Here is a 13,166-nt window from a genome sequence, read left to right on the forward strand (position 1 = left end):
GTATGAGGCTTGGAAACATCGGCTCCAGCCGGAGCCGATGTTGAAGCAGTTTTGATGCTTTCAGAGGACGGCTCTGAAGCCGGAGCCGACTGTCTGGAAGTCTTAGAAGGCTTCCCCGACACAGACTAGGTCGGGGGGGCCTTCAGGCTTTAATAAGCCACGCAAAATCAATTTATTTTTGCGTTCCTGCAGGACTCTAGGGCTGAAACCATGGCACACAGCACATGAGTCCTGCAGGTGCAAAGGTCCCAGGCCATACACACAAGAAGTGTGACCGTCTGTCAGAGACATTTTCTGACAGCACGAGTCACATTTCTTGAAGCCTGAGACCTTGGAGTCCTTAGACATAGTAAAGGCCTAAGTAATAAAAACACACACACACACACACAGGCCTTTAAGAAAATATTAAATTCCAGTCACATTAAAGGACTAGGAGAAGGAGGGGAAGGGGCCTAAGGCCTAAAGTTAAAGGGGAATAAAGGGAGGGATTATAGGCAAAAGAGGTGAATCAATTCAAGGAAAAAGATAATTAAAACTAAAAGTTATACTAAGAAAGTAATAGGGGTCTAAAGATTGTGAAAATAGAATAATTTTTCACTAACCTGCCAGAGCCGGTAGAAAAGCATCTCGTCAGCTAAGCGGCAAACGAGATCTGAGTAGTTACCGCATAGCATTGTGGGATATAGGGGAGCCTCGAGCCGGTGGAATTAGCTCTCGAGCTTTAGTATTGGCCAAGTCGGAGATGAGTATCGGCTCCGAACCCATCCAGCAAGAATGAAGGCGAGATAGACAACTTAATATTCTTTATTTAAGCATGTCAGTCTTGTGACTTTAAATCTTTACGCTTATTAACTATTTTTATTTAATTTTATGCACTAGAACTGTTTTGTATACCTTTTGACTATGTTAAGAATGGCAGTCATATGCTCTACTTTACTGTAGTACTGATAAATGTCTTGCTTTTATTGAATGGAAGTTAAACATTTGAGAATGATTTGTCCGGACATCAGATCCTACCATTCTACCATGTATGCTTAACCATTTTCAAAACACAAACATATTATAAAATATATCTCTTTTGCACAGATTAGCTGTGTATGCAGGAAGTCAGTCTCTGTCAGTTCAACTAATTTATTTTCTTTATCCTGTAACTGCTGTTGAAAAGTTTCCTGTAATGTTGTAATGTTGCATGATCTAAAACTCCTATGCACTTTTGAAAAAGATGTATTTATAAAATTGATGTGAAGACTGGAGGAGATAGAATATGAAGAAAGAGTCAGAGTGCTTTGCATGTCAACATGGTGTAAAAGAAACATGAGAAGGTGGATAATATAGATGCATCAAACTGTTAGAGGGAAGGCAAGTATGTGGGCATTAATTAATCAGGTAGGACAAAAGGGAAGAAATGACACAGGTAAGAGTCACTTCAGAATGTTCTTCATAAAAAGGATGGCAAAGGTATGAAAGGCAATTTAAAAAAAATAATGATTTATCGTTGAACATAAATGGTTGATGGGCACACATAACAGATGGAGGAAAGGGAGAAACATTGAAAAGGGAGTGGTAACCGCATAGGGTCCAACTGTAGTACTTGAGCAGACACAGAATACAGTGGCTGTTCCACTGACTGCACTGTATATTTATGTAGTAGAAGGCTGAGAGAAGAGACATATTTACAGACAGGGTAGTGATTACATTTTCTTTTTTAAGTGCTTTTTGTCCTCATGCCTGCCAACCATCCATCCCCTAGTGGAACTCTGTCTTCTTTCAGCCCCCTGATATAAAACACGCTGAATGCGCGTTAGCGCGATTTAGCGCGGAGCTGCTACCGTTGCACACTAGGGCAGCGCTGGTTAAGCAGGTTTAAACTATTCGGGCTACCTAAAGTCCACTCTTCAAATTTTCCCTTAAAACTACCTTCCTCAAACTATTCTACTGATCTAATCAGCATATCCTATAGCTAAAAAGATCATCTCTACCTGACTCCGAGTAGACTATTCTTTATCTGTTAAACCTAGCACTTGCTCCTACAGTACTTATCACCTTGATATAACACTCTTGTTATAGATAGTACCCCAAAAAAGGCAAACCCCACTTCTCGGTCACCCACATCCCCCGGAATCTCTTTCAAAGTTTTTTTGTCCATTCCTTCTAGCATGTCGAGGGATCAGTTGCTAGTGTCCTCTCCTGCTCAGCTGGTGAACCTGGGAATATTGAGGCAATGTTACAATTGCCTCATGTACACAGACAACCCTCTCCTCCTCCCACAAAACACAAATACATGCGAGAGATGCAACTATACGGCCAAACTGGAGGCTGAGCTCTCTCAACATAGGACTGGCAAGACCAGACAGGAGGAGAAGGTTACCACACACACTATAGACCCAGTCTCACATAGTACCATCACAACCTCAAATCATACACATAAACACACAAAGACATACTGAGGCTCTGATCAAAAATCTACCAAAACAGCAGAGGCCACCAAAGCAGACACCCAAACAACTACCACCTCAGAACACAACACCTGCAACACATAGACCTCACAGTCAGAGTGTCAAACAGTCACAGCCCTTAAGGCCAAACACAATGCCAGACACACTAGTCATTGGTGACTCCATAGTCAGACACACTGACATCCCGCTCACCAGACTGAGTAAGGAGAGGGTTACAGTAAGCTGCCTGTCGGGCGCTAGAATCCGCCACATAACGCAAGCACTCAGGTCTCTCAACAGCAGGTACAAATACGACTCAGTCATTGTCCACGCTGGTGTAAACGACCTGAGACGTACCTCCTTGGACTACATGAAAAGAGACATTGAGGAGCTCTCTGATTATGTAGCCCAGGCAGGTATTACCCTGACCTTGAGCAGTATCCTACCTTCACCAAGAATGATGCCACGATACAGAGATAAGATGATCAGTTTTAACAATTGGCTTAAACTCTGGTGTCATTCAAAGGGGATCCAATGTCTGTCTGCCTGGGATGACATGCTGGACAACCCACGCTGCTTCGCAAGGGAAGGCTTGCACCTGTCTCCCCTGGGATTCCGGATATTGGCAAAGGCTCTTGCCACCCCCATAGTGCCTTTTTTAGGCAAGGCTCAAATTCTAAACCTACCACCCTAGAAAACAAAAATGGAAAAAAACTAAGGGTAATGCTGCTCAATGCCAGAAGTCTCAATCTCAAAATGCACGCACTCGAGGCCCTTCTCAGTATGGAGAACATCGATGTCTGTGCTGTGACAGAAACCTGGTTCAAGGCTCCTGAGAGCACCCCAGCACTATCAGGTTTTACCTCATGTCATGCTCCGCCCCAAAATCCGGACAATACCAAGAAAGGAGGGGGGGTATCCATATTCATCAAGGACACCCACACCTCAAGATTGGTGGCAACGCACGATGCATCGGAGACCATCCAGGTGCAATTAACCATAGGCAAGACTGCTCTGCAATTTGTAGCATGTTACAGGCCACCCTCACAAACTCAGGAACCTCACATGGCTTTCCTGAAAACACTGGAGGGGATAAATGTATCTCCAAACACCATCGTACTAGGTGACTTCAATTACCCTAATATAGACTGGGAACACTACTCAAGCCCAAACACCCTAGCCCAAAAGTTCCTGGAATTCATAAACTCAAATGCCATGGAACAACTAGTCACCATCCCCACAAGAGGAGAAAACATACTTGATCTCATCATCACGAACATGGGAGCACAATGTTCAACACCGGAAGTATACCCTTCACTGGTGAGATCAGATCACAAACTAATCTCGCTGGAGGTCCTCATCCCACCCCCACCTGAAATAAAAAAGACCACAGTAAAGAACTTCTCGAAAGCCGACTTCACACTTCTAAAGACTAGTGTGGTCTCCTTTAAGGCCCCCGAGCCGGTGGAAAACAGTACCCAAGCCGCTGAATCACTTACAAATGCCTTCTACCAGCACCTACAGGACTGCATGGATAAGGCAATCCCAAGCAAAACAAAGACTCTTTGTACCAAAGGCAAGCGTCCAGTCTGGTGGACCCCAGCCATAAATAAACTCTACAACAAAAGGAGGAACCTACTATAAGATAGAGCAAAATCCTTAAAAGGTAAGACACCTTTGATCACTACAAGTAAAAAACTAAGAGCTCTCATAAAATCATCCAAAGCAAATTTTGAGAGAAAAATAGCTAAAGACTCAAAAGACAATCATAAGGCCTTCTTTAGCTATGTTAGAAACCTGGGAGGAAACTCCCAAATATGCTCAGAACTAGTTCAAAATGATGTGAAGATTACTGATCCTACAGACATTGCCAACATACTGGCTGACAGGTTCAGTGCAAACTTCTCCCTCTCCCCAAAAGGAGAGATATCTATACCAAACGATTGCAGCCCCCAAACATCTCTAACGCCCAAGTGAGAACTGCTCTCTCCAAAGCAAAAAACACAGCATCCATGGGACCTGATGGTGTCCCCGGCTGTGTGCTCCACGAACTCAACGAGGAATTAAACCCACAGCTAGGACAGCTGTTTAATCATAGTCTCACCTCTGGATACGTACCCAGGGAGTGGCGCACTGCGACAGTAGTCCCACTTCATAAAGGCGGTGCCTCCACCGACCCTGGAAATTACCGGCCCATTAGCTTAACAAGCCTTATCTGCAAAGCCATGGAGAGGATCATAATGGATCTCATAAATAAAGACATAGGGAATTTGCAGACTTTGGATCCAACCCAGGTTGGCTTTGTCAAAGGCAGATCATGCCTTTTAAACTTGGTTAACTTTTTCGAAACAGTCACCAAAGCCATTGATGAGGGAAAGGCAGTCCATACAGCCTACCTCAATCTGGCGAAAGCCTTCGATACAATACCCCACTCGGGTATCATTGAAAAACTCATCAGCTTAAATGTTAACCCATACAACAAGATGGGTTGCAAACTGGCTGAGTGACAGAACCCACAGGGTCAGAGTTGCTGGCGCCATGTCAGACTCAAAGCCTGTCACAAGTGGTGTCCCACAGGGCTCAGTCCTGGGCCCACTCTTGTTTGGCATCTACTTTTCCGAAGTACAAGCAAACACAGGAGGGTTATGGCTGACAAAGTTTGCAGATGACTGCAAACTGGGCGCCGTAGTCGAAAACACATCTGACACAGATACCCTTCAGAAGGGTCTCACAGAAATGGATAACTGGTGCCAGAGCCATGGCCTAAAGTTAAATGCCAAAAAATGCATAGTCATACCCTTTGGGAAAAACAAGGTTACCCCTAGCTACCATATAGGTGGCAATCCACTGAGCACAGAAGAAGTTATTAGGGACCTAGGGACCCAGGTTGACAGTAGCCTGTCATTCGACACCCATGTAGCTAAAGTAGTTAGGAAGACCTTCTACATTGCCCACCTTATCATGAAGGGATTCTCATCTAGATCAAGGGAGGTTATAGTTTCCCTATACTCATCACTCATCAGACCAATGATTGAGTACAATGCCCCATTCGGAATGTATCTGACCCGACACTTGCAGCAGCTGGAGAGGCCACAAAAGTTCCTCACCAAAAGGATAAAGGGTCTCAAAAATCTGTCCTATGCTGCCCGACTGAAAGAACTTCAGCTCTATTCAGTCGCTTACCGCTTGCTCAGAGGTGACCTGTGCCTGACATACAAGGCCATGTCAAACCCGGATTTGATGAATATGCTTCACCTCAAAAAATCTAGATCCGTCAGAGCCACAAGGGCAGGAGACTTAAACCTCGACACAGCTATTAATAGGACGTGCTGGAGGGATAGATTCATCACCCAAAGACTCCCTATGCTGTGGAACAAAATCCCGGTATACGTGAGACAGAGCACCTCGCTGGCCTTGTTCAAGAGAAATCTGGACCAATGGATGGGAGATCGCAGATATACCCCAGGGATTACCTCAGTGTCACTGCTCGACAGAGGCACAGCAAAATAATGGGTATAGTTCCCCATACTAAAGGGGTGGCAAAAGCCACAAAACTATGGGCTAGGCTTGTAAATGCCCTCGGGCAGATAGCCTAGTATAAACCTATGAACCTATGAACCTATTCACCCCTATTAGAAAATTGCCCCAGTACAGTACAGGAGCGAGAATCATCCCGCAGACATCCATAAGGACTGCTTGTGCCTTCACTGGTATCCCAACAATAAGGATGTTTGTATGGCCTAACCCCACCCCTGGGCAGGGGACATGCTTCCTATGTTATTGCAGGACCCCACAAAGCCTTCTGCCTGTGAGTGAAAGCTCCCATATACTCACTTATGTTGGCTACCACCAGTCAGTGGCTTGGTGAGCCAAAAGCTTAGCCCCAGGATGTTTACTGCAACATCTTCCGTCCCTCTGGATTATTGTGGCTGCATGCATCTTGCTTTGCCATGCCTTCCCGCAAGATGAGAATGTCCATCCTCCCTTGCCATCTCTGTCAGATTCCCCAGCTGCTAATTGGCTTGAATTGTCTGAGCTGTGGTCAGGTGTTTACCATTTGTATTCTCACATGCTGGTTAGAAAAGGTGCTTATATGGAGCAGACTCCCAACAAAGGTAAGGCCAGTCAAACTAGAACCATTCAAGAGCATGCAGGACAGGCATGTGTAACTCTTAACTGTGGAACATGAAATTAGAGAGTAAGGCATAATAGTGTAGTTTGCATTAGGAAGGGAAATGGATAGATAGATTAGTAACTGTTACTGTTGCTTGCGTTAGTATGTTACATCTGTGAGCTAAAGAAAGTCATTCCTTAAAGTGTATTACTGCTCTATCCGTGCAGTTTATTCAATTTCGAGTTAACTTCATTTCTAGTTACAGTCCTAATGTGAAAGATGCAAGCAGTTTTGAAAATAAACAAAGATAATTGAGTGTATCTGAAGTTGTTGTTTTTCATTTGGTCATCAACGTATGGGACTCAGACCTGGCACTGATCCAACTCGGCCGTGTACTAGAGCATTGCAGCCAAAATCTAAGCTCCTTCCCTACCCATAATGCCCTGCTCTCCCTCCTCCCTTCAGATCTTGTTTGCCACTTGTTTGAACAGCACGGATCGCCATTTATCTGAGCTCCTCCGGGTTGTTAAGAGTCAGTAAGTAAGTTTTTCTTGTGAGTTTTTTCTCTCTATCTACCTATCTTCTATCTTCCTCCTACACTTCTATCCCTGCGGTGGTCCATTTTCGGTAAAAAAAAAAAAAAAAACCTTCTTCCTATCTTTTCTCTCTCTCTCTCCTGTGTGTGTGGGTGTGTGTGTGTGTGTGTGTGTGTGGGGGTGTGTGTGTGTGTGGGGTGTGTGTGTGTGTGGGGTGTGTGTGTCCTCATGGCCGACACTCCTAATCTGGGGTTGAAGAAGTGTAGAGAGTGTGGGCACACGATTCCTCCCTCCGATGCCCACACTGTGTGCGTGGTGTGTTTGGAGATTGCCCATCTTGATTCCTCCTGCTTGATTTGCGCGGGCTTCAACACCCACACACTTATCGACAAGAGGAACAAGCTTAGCTTAAATGCCTGTTAGCTCCCTCTGCGGAGTCCTCTACTTCTATTCCCCCTGCTTCTGTGACTCAAACTCCCACCAAGAAGCCTGGGGAAGGAGATCGGGTCAGGCATAAGGAGCAGGATTTCCAGAGGAAGAGGTCTCCTGACCAGTCTTCCTCGGCTGAACCTCCCGCAAATTCTAGGCCCAAACTGGCCCAGGGTTCTCCTCGGCTCCAGTCGCCTGTTTCTCCCTGGAGACACAGAGTTCCCAAGCCAGATCTCCAGCCTCTTCCTCTGCCTCCCCTCGGTGCCATTCCAGATCAGGGTCAGTAGCTTCCTCTGTCCAGTCCACTTAGAGCATATCTGAAGCTGAGGTGGACAGGATGATGTTGAAGTTTGTTTGGGCCCAGATTCAGGTTGGGGTCTTTCCTGCTCTTTCCCCCTCTAGAGCCATAAGCATGCAGCCTGGTTTCCTCCTGATATCTCCTTCTCTGATCTTCTGACCTTCATCTTTAGAATCCCTGGGTCCGAGGGTTTCTTAGTGCTGAGGTGTCTGTGCTGATGGTCCCTTGTACCTCGACTCTGTCAGTTATCTTGAGTGGTTCACTCCGATGTCTTTGGATCGGACTGACTCTCAGAGCCATATCTTCAACGTCATCTCAGAGGGGTTGGTGTGGCTGCGAGGCTTTTGCAGCTATCCCTTCCCCTTGGGGGCTTCAGTGCTGGGAAGCTGTGCTCCGATTCCCACTTTAGCACTGGGGCGATGGTCCGGGAGGCTCTTGACACTGACAGTTTCGGCTGTGGCTGCACTGCCTTCTCGGGTCTGCTCGCCTTCGGTTTTCGAGATGGTGGAGAGTGTCCTCTCAGCTCTTTCCAGAGCCTTGACACTTTCTGTCTCAGATTCCGCAGTGGCTTGCTTTGTTTCTGGGCTGGAGTCTCTGTCCTGCCCCCTCAGGGACAGCCTTTTGCCAGACCACCCCAGGAGGTTCCTTTTCAGGTATACCCTGAAGCTTCTGAGTCCTCCCTAGAGCTTCCCCCTGAGGAGGTGCCTCAGGAGCATACGTGAAGAGAAGGCATTTAAATTCTCCTCTGGAATCTCTCACAGAAGATACAGATTTGGATGAGGGGGAGGGTTCCCCTGATCACCCCCCTGATGATGACTCTTTTGGGGAGAGCATGGAGATTCTGCATCAGAGAGGTGGGTGGTCTTCTCTCAAACCCAGCCCTGATGAGTTTGTGTTCCTGGAGTTGGTTGGCACAGGGCCTTCTACATCTTGGGTGTCCCCCCGTGGATCTTATTTCTAGTAGGGCATGGAAGGAACCAGGCACAGTTAAACCCATTCCTAAGTGCCCGGACAAGGTACTTAGTGCCCCTTCGGAAAGGCCCCATTGGTCCAGAGGTTCCCAGGTTGATGCCATGGTGGTTGCAGTGGTCACCCAGGAGAGCTCCTTGATCCATCCTCCAGACAGGGAGTGTCGGGCGATTAACCACTTTGGGAAGTGAGTGTAGGCTTCAGCCACCTTTGCTCTCTGCGCACTGAACTATTTGGCCCATGTCACCAGACTGCACTGGGACCTGGTTAAGGAAGTCTCTGAGTCTGCAACAGGGTCTATGTTGGCAGAGGAGAAGAAGGATTTCTCTTCCTGTTTGGCCACCCTAACTGCCATTTCTCACAGATGCATGAGCCTTCTTTCTCATGCGACTGATGGTGTCTCTAGGGATGCCGGGACTGGGGTTGCCATTAGGTGGCACACTTGGCTCTGGCTTTGTGCTTTTTTGCAACCCTTTAAGGCATCATTCACGAACGCTGTCTTTGACAGGTCAACTTTGTTTGGAAAACTGTTTGTGACACTCTCATCTGGAGAGAGAAAGATGGGTAGACCTTGTCTGCTGTTGGGATCCACTTCTCTACTCCACAACATTCATTTTCTAGGAATCAGCATGGGGTCAAGAGGTTGTGGTTTCAGAAGTCTCAGGGCTTTTCCCAGGATGCTCAGCATCCTTCTTCTCCCACAGGCAGAGGGGCAAATGACATACACCGCCCACGTGGCAGAGGGGGTCAAAGTAATCAGTGGTCTTGAGATTCATTTTCGGACAGACCCTTTCAGCAGTCCTGAAGGATTGCTTGACTGCTCTACTCTGGAGGCAGTCGGAGGCGTCTCTTCCTGGACCCAACAGCCTGGGAGTCCATCATGAATGATCGTTGGGTGCTTCAAAATATATCCAGAGGTTATTCCATCCCATTCATTCATCCTCCCTCTCTGAAGAGAAACCTCCCTGTCATTCCACCTGGTCAACAGGAGGCAGCAGCCGTAGAAATCGCCAGGCTGCTCGAAAAACGAGTCATCCAGCCCATCTCCCCAGAGCAGTCCAGATCAGGCATTTATTCCAGGTTCTTTTTGGTGCCAAAGAAAATGTGGGACTTAAGACCCATTCTGGGTTTTACTACCCTGAACCTGTCCATTGCCAATTTAAAGTTTTGGATGGTCACCCTACAGTCCATTATGCTGTTTCTGTAGATGAATGGCTGGATGTGCTTGGTGGACCTTCGTGATCCATACTAGCATGTGAAAATGAACACACGCTACAGACAGATGTTCTTCATTCCACATTGCTGCAGTCCTAACAATTGGGTAGTCCGCTGTCCAGTCGGCCCGAATACCAAAGTATATGGCTGACGTCGGTCAGGGCGCATTAGACTGACGTCAGTACGTCAGGGTACTAATGCGCATGACCGACGTCATATCCTCAGTCTTTTTTGCCGCATGGTCCGATGCAGAAGCAATTTTGCGAGTGCAGGTTGGCGTTCTGAAAGTTTCTGAAGTCAGAGTTTCAGACCGAATCAAAGTTGGCTAAGTACCCCGTTGGGGATTATTTTGGTTTTTCTTGCCTCAGTATTTAACCGGATGTCAGAAAAAGTAAATAACTGTATTTCTTGTGGGAAACAGATACCTCATAGGGATTACCATACTTTGTGTATACCTTGTTTAGGGCCTGAGCACGACGTTGTTGGATGCCGCTCTTGTGCTAGATTTAACAAACGCACTATTAAGAGAAGGTTAGACTGTGCCAGGTTAGTGTTTGGGAAGCGTTGTAACTATAAAATGCCGCCGGATGCTCCGGCCGCTTCGCTAAAACGCAAGGACAAAACAGCAAAACCTAGAGGGAAGAACCGACAGTCCCAGACGCCGGTTCTTTAGAGGGCTCAGTGGAGCCAGAGGTTTTGCCAGGTGTTTCTTTGGAGTCTCAGGAGAGACTTTACTGTTACAGGATGTTTCCTCTCAGGAAGTAGGCCAGGCTGAGGGGCTTCTCAGGTGGCTGTTCTTCCCTCACTTCCTAAGGTGGTTAGGGCCTCCCCTTCTGTTCCCAAGGCTTCCTTAAGGGGCAGGCCAAGTTTTGCTTCAGTGGGGGTTTCTCCTACTGCTTCAGGGTCTTTGCCTAAGAAACATATGCTTAAAATGGCAGAAGATTTGATTACTATGATAAGGGGTTCTATGCCCCCTCCTGATAAGAGGCCTAGGGTGGAACCTGAGTTTGGGAGTTTTGAGCAATGCTCGGAGGCTTCTGAGTCTTCGGCTGAAGACTTGCAGGAGTTCCCTACTTATTCTGATTCTGATGTGGATGATTCTACTCCTTCAGCTTCTCCTCCGGAGGATTTTTCATTTTCAGAGACTTTGCATTCCATGAGGGAGCATTTTAAATGGGAAGGCCAAGATTTCTCTGATTCCAGGAAAAGGCTTAGGGAGTTCTTGTTTTTACCCCAGCATAGGCCTTTAGCTATACCTCCTGTTTTGAATGTAGTGGAAGATGTTTTTGCAGAGGCTTCCCTGAATCCTGATTCTTTGCCTCCTGCTCCAGTTAAACCGGATAGGTATTATAGGGTGCCTGAAGCTCATAAGTATCTTTTTAAGAGTCCTAGGGCTGACCCGGAAACTGTCTCTCAGGGGCCTAAAGGTGTAAAGGCCTCAGTTGTTAAAAATCCTGTCCCTCCTGATAAAGAGGCAAGGGCTTTGGATAGATGGGGAAAGAAAGTGTATACTTCTTCCACTTTAGCCATGAGGGCGTTGAATTGTCAGTTTCACATGTTAAAATATCAGAATTATCTTCTTTCACAGTTGAAATCTAAGGTGGATGCTCTGGCGGAAGGTATTGACTGTAAAGAGTTGCAGGATTTAGTTCATGTGTCTGAACAGGTGGGTAAACATTCCTTGCAATGTGGTTTTGATGCTGTGCAGGCCTCCTCCAGGGTGGCTGCCACTGGTTCTGTTCTTCGTAGGCACGCCTGGTTGAGAGATCAGAATTTAGCTGAGCATGTTAAGACAAGGATTTTGGATGCTCCTTTACAGTCTGATGTGTTGTTTGGTTCGCCTGTGGAAGCAGTTTTAAAGAAGATGGAGGACAAGGCTAAGTCTATGCAAACTGTTAAGGATTTTTTGCAGGTGCAGCCTCCGAAGTTTAGTAGAAATTGGCCTGCTAAGGGATGGACTTATCCTGCTTATGATTCCCAGTCTAGAGGTAGGTCTAGACGTGGTAGGGGCAGAGCTCAGGGTGCTTTTAGGCCTAGGACAGGGAGTTCACCTGCTCAGGCTTCTAGTGAGGGCAGGGGTCAGTCCTTTCGTAAGCAGACCCAATGACCTGCCCTTTCAGCTGCCAGTACCCTCTCGCCTGGCGGCACCTCTAGGAGGAAGACTTTCTCTTTTCAAAGAAAATTGGGATTTAATTACCCAAGACAAATGGGTTCTGGATATCATTCACCACGGTTACAGGTTTTATTTCCATACCTTGCCTCCTTTCAAAGGCATGCCAGACATTCCTCCTCTACAAAGACAAGAGGCTCACAAGCAAATTTCTCAGTTGCTCCAAATAGGGGCCATTCAGCCGGTTCCTGTGCCAGAAAGGGGCCTAGGATTTTATTCTCGCCTGTTCCTAGTACCGAAGAAGGGGAACACGTGGAGACCAATTTTGGATTTATCTATCCTCAACACTTATCTGGACATTCCCAAGTTCAAAATGTTGACGTTACAACAGCTTTTACCTCTGCTGGGCAAGAATCACTGGATGGTAACTTTAGATCTCAAGGAAGCTTACCTTCATGTGCCTATAAGACTAAGTTGCAGAAAGTATCTGCGTTTTCGAGCTGGAAATTCTCATTATCAGTTCTCTGCATTGCCCTTTGGCTTATCTACTGCCCAGAGTATTCACAAAGGTTCTGGCTCCAGTGATAGCTTACTTCAGGCTAAAAGGAATTCAAATCTATCCTTACTTGGACGATTGCCTGATTCTGGCTCAAGAAAAGGAAGACCTTCTACAGCATTTGGAATATGTCATAGCAGTGCTAAGATGCCTAGGGTATTCTGTGAACGAAATAAAGTCCAGTCTAGTACCCTCTCAAGACATGTGCTTTCTGGGTGTGAGACTGAATACAGCAGCCCAGATGGCCTTTTAACCCCGGACAAACAAAAGAATCTTTCCAGTTACTTCCATCAACTATCTCTTCAGTCCGGGCTGACTGCAAGGACAGTCCTTCAAGCCTTAGGGTTCATGGCATCTTGTATTCTGGTGCTTCCCAATGCCAAACTGCATATGAGGAAGCTACAATGGTATCTCAAAATGTATGGACACAGCACTGCCAGGATTTGGACACTGTCATTCAAATAATACCTTGCATTGAAAGGAATTTTTGTGGTGGGCTCAGGA

At 46.5% G+C, this 13,166-nt stretch overlaps 1 protein-coding gene across 1 annotated transcript in view; it reads left to right on the forward strand.

Moving 5' to 3' along the window:
- Nucleotides 1-13,166, forward strand: part of BSPRY (B-box and SPRY domain containing) — a 634,270-nt gene that overhangs the window by 184,361 nt on the left and 436,743 nt on the right. The gene's annotated exons all lie outside the window — the stretch shown is intronic.

Source organism: Protopterus annectens, chromosome 16.part0 (assembly GCF_019279795.1).
Source record: "Protopterus annectens isolate FY-2018-M chromosome 16.part0, PAN1.0, whole genome shotgun sequence".
NCBI classification, from domain to species: Eukaryota; Metazoa; Chordata; order Ceratodontiformes; family Protopteridae; genus Protopterus; species Protopterus annectens.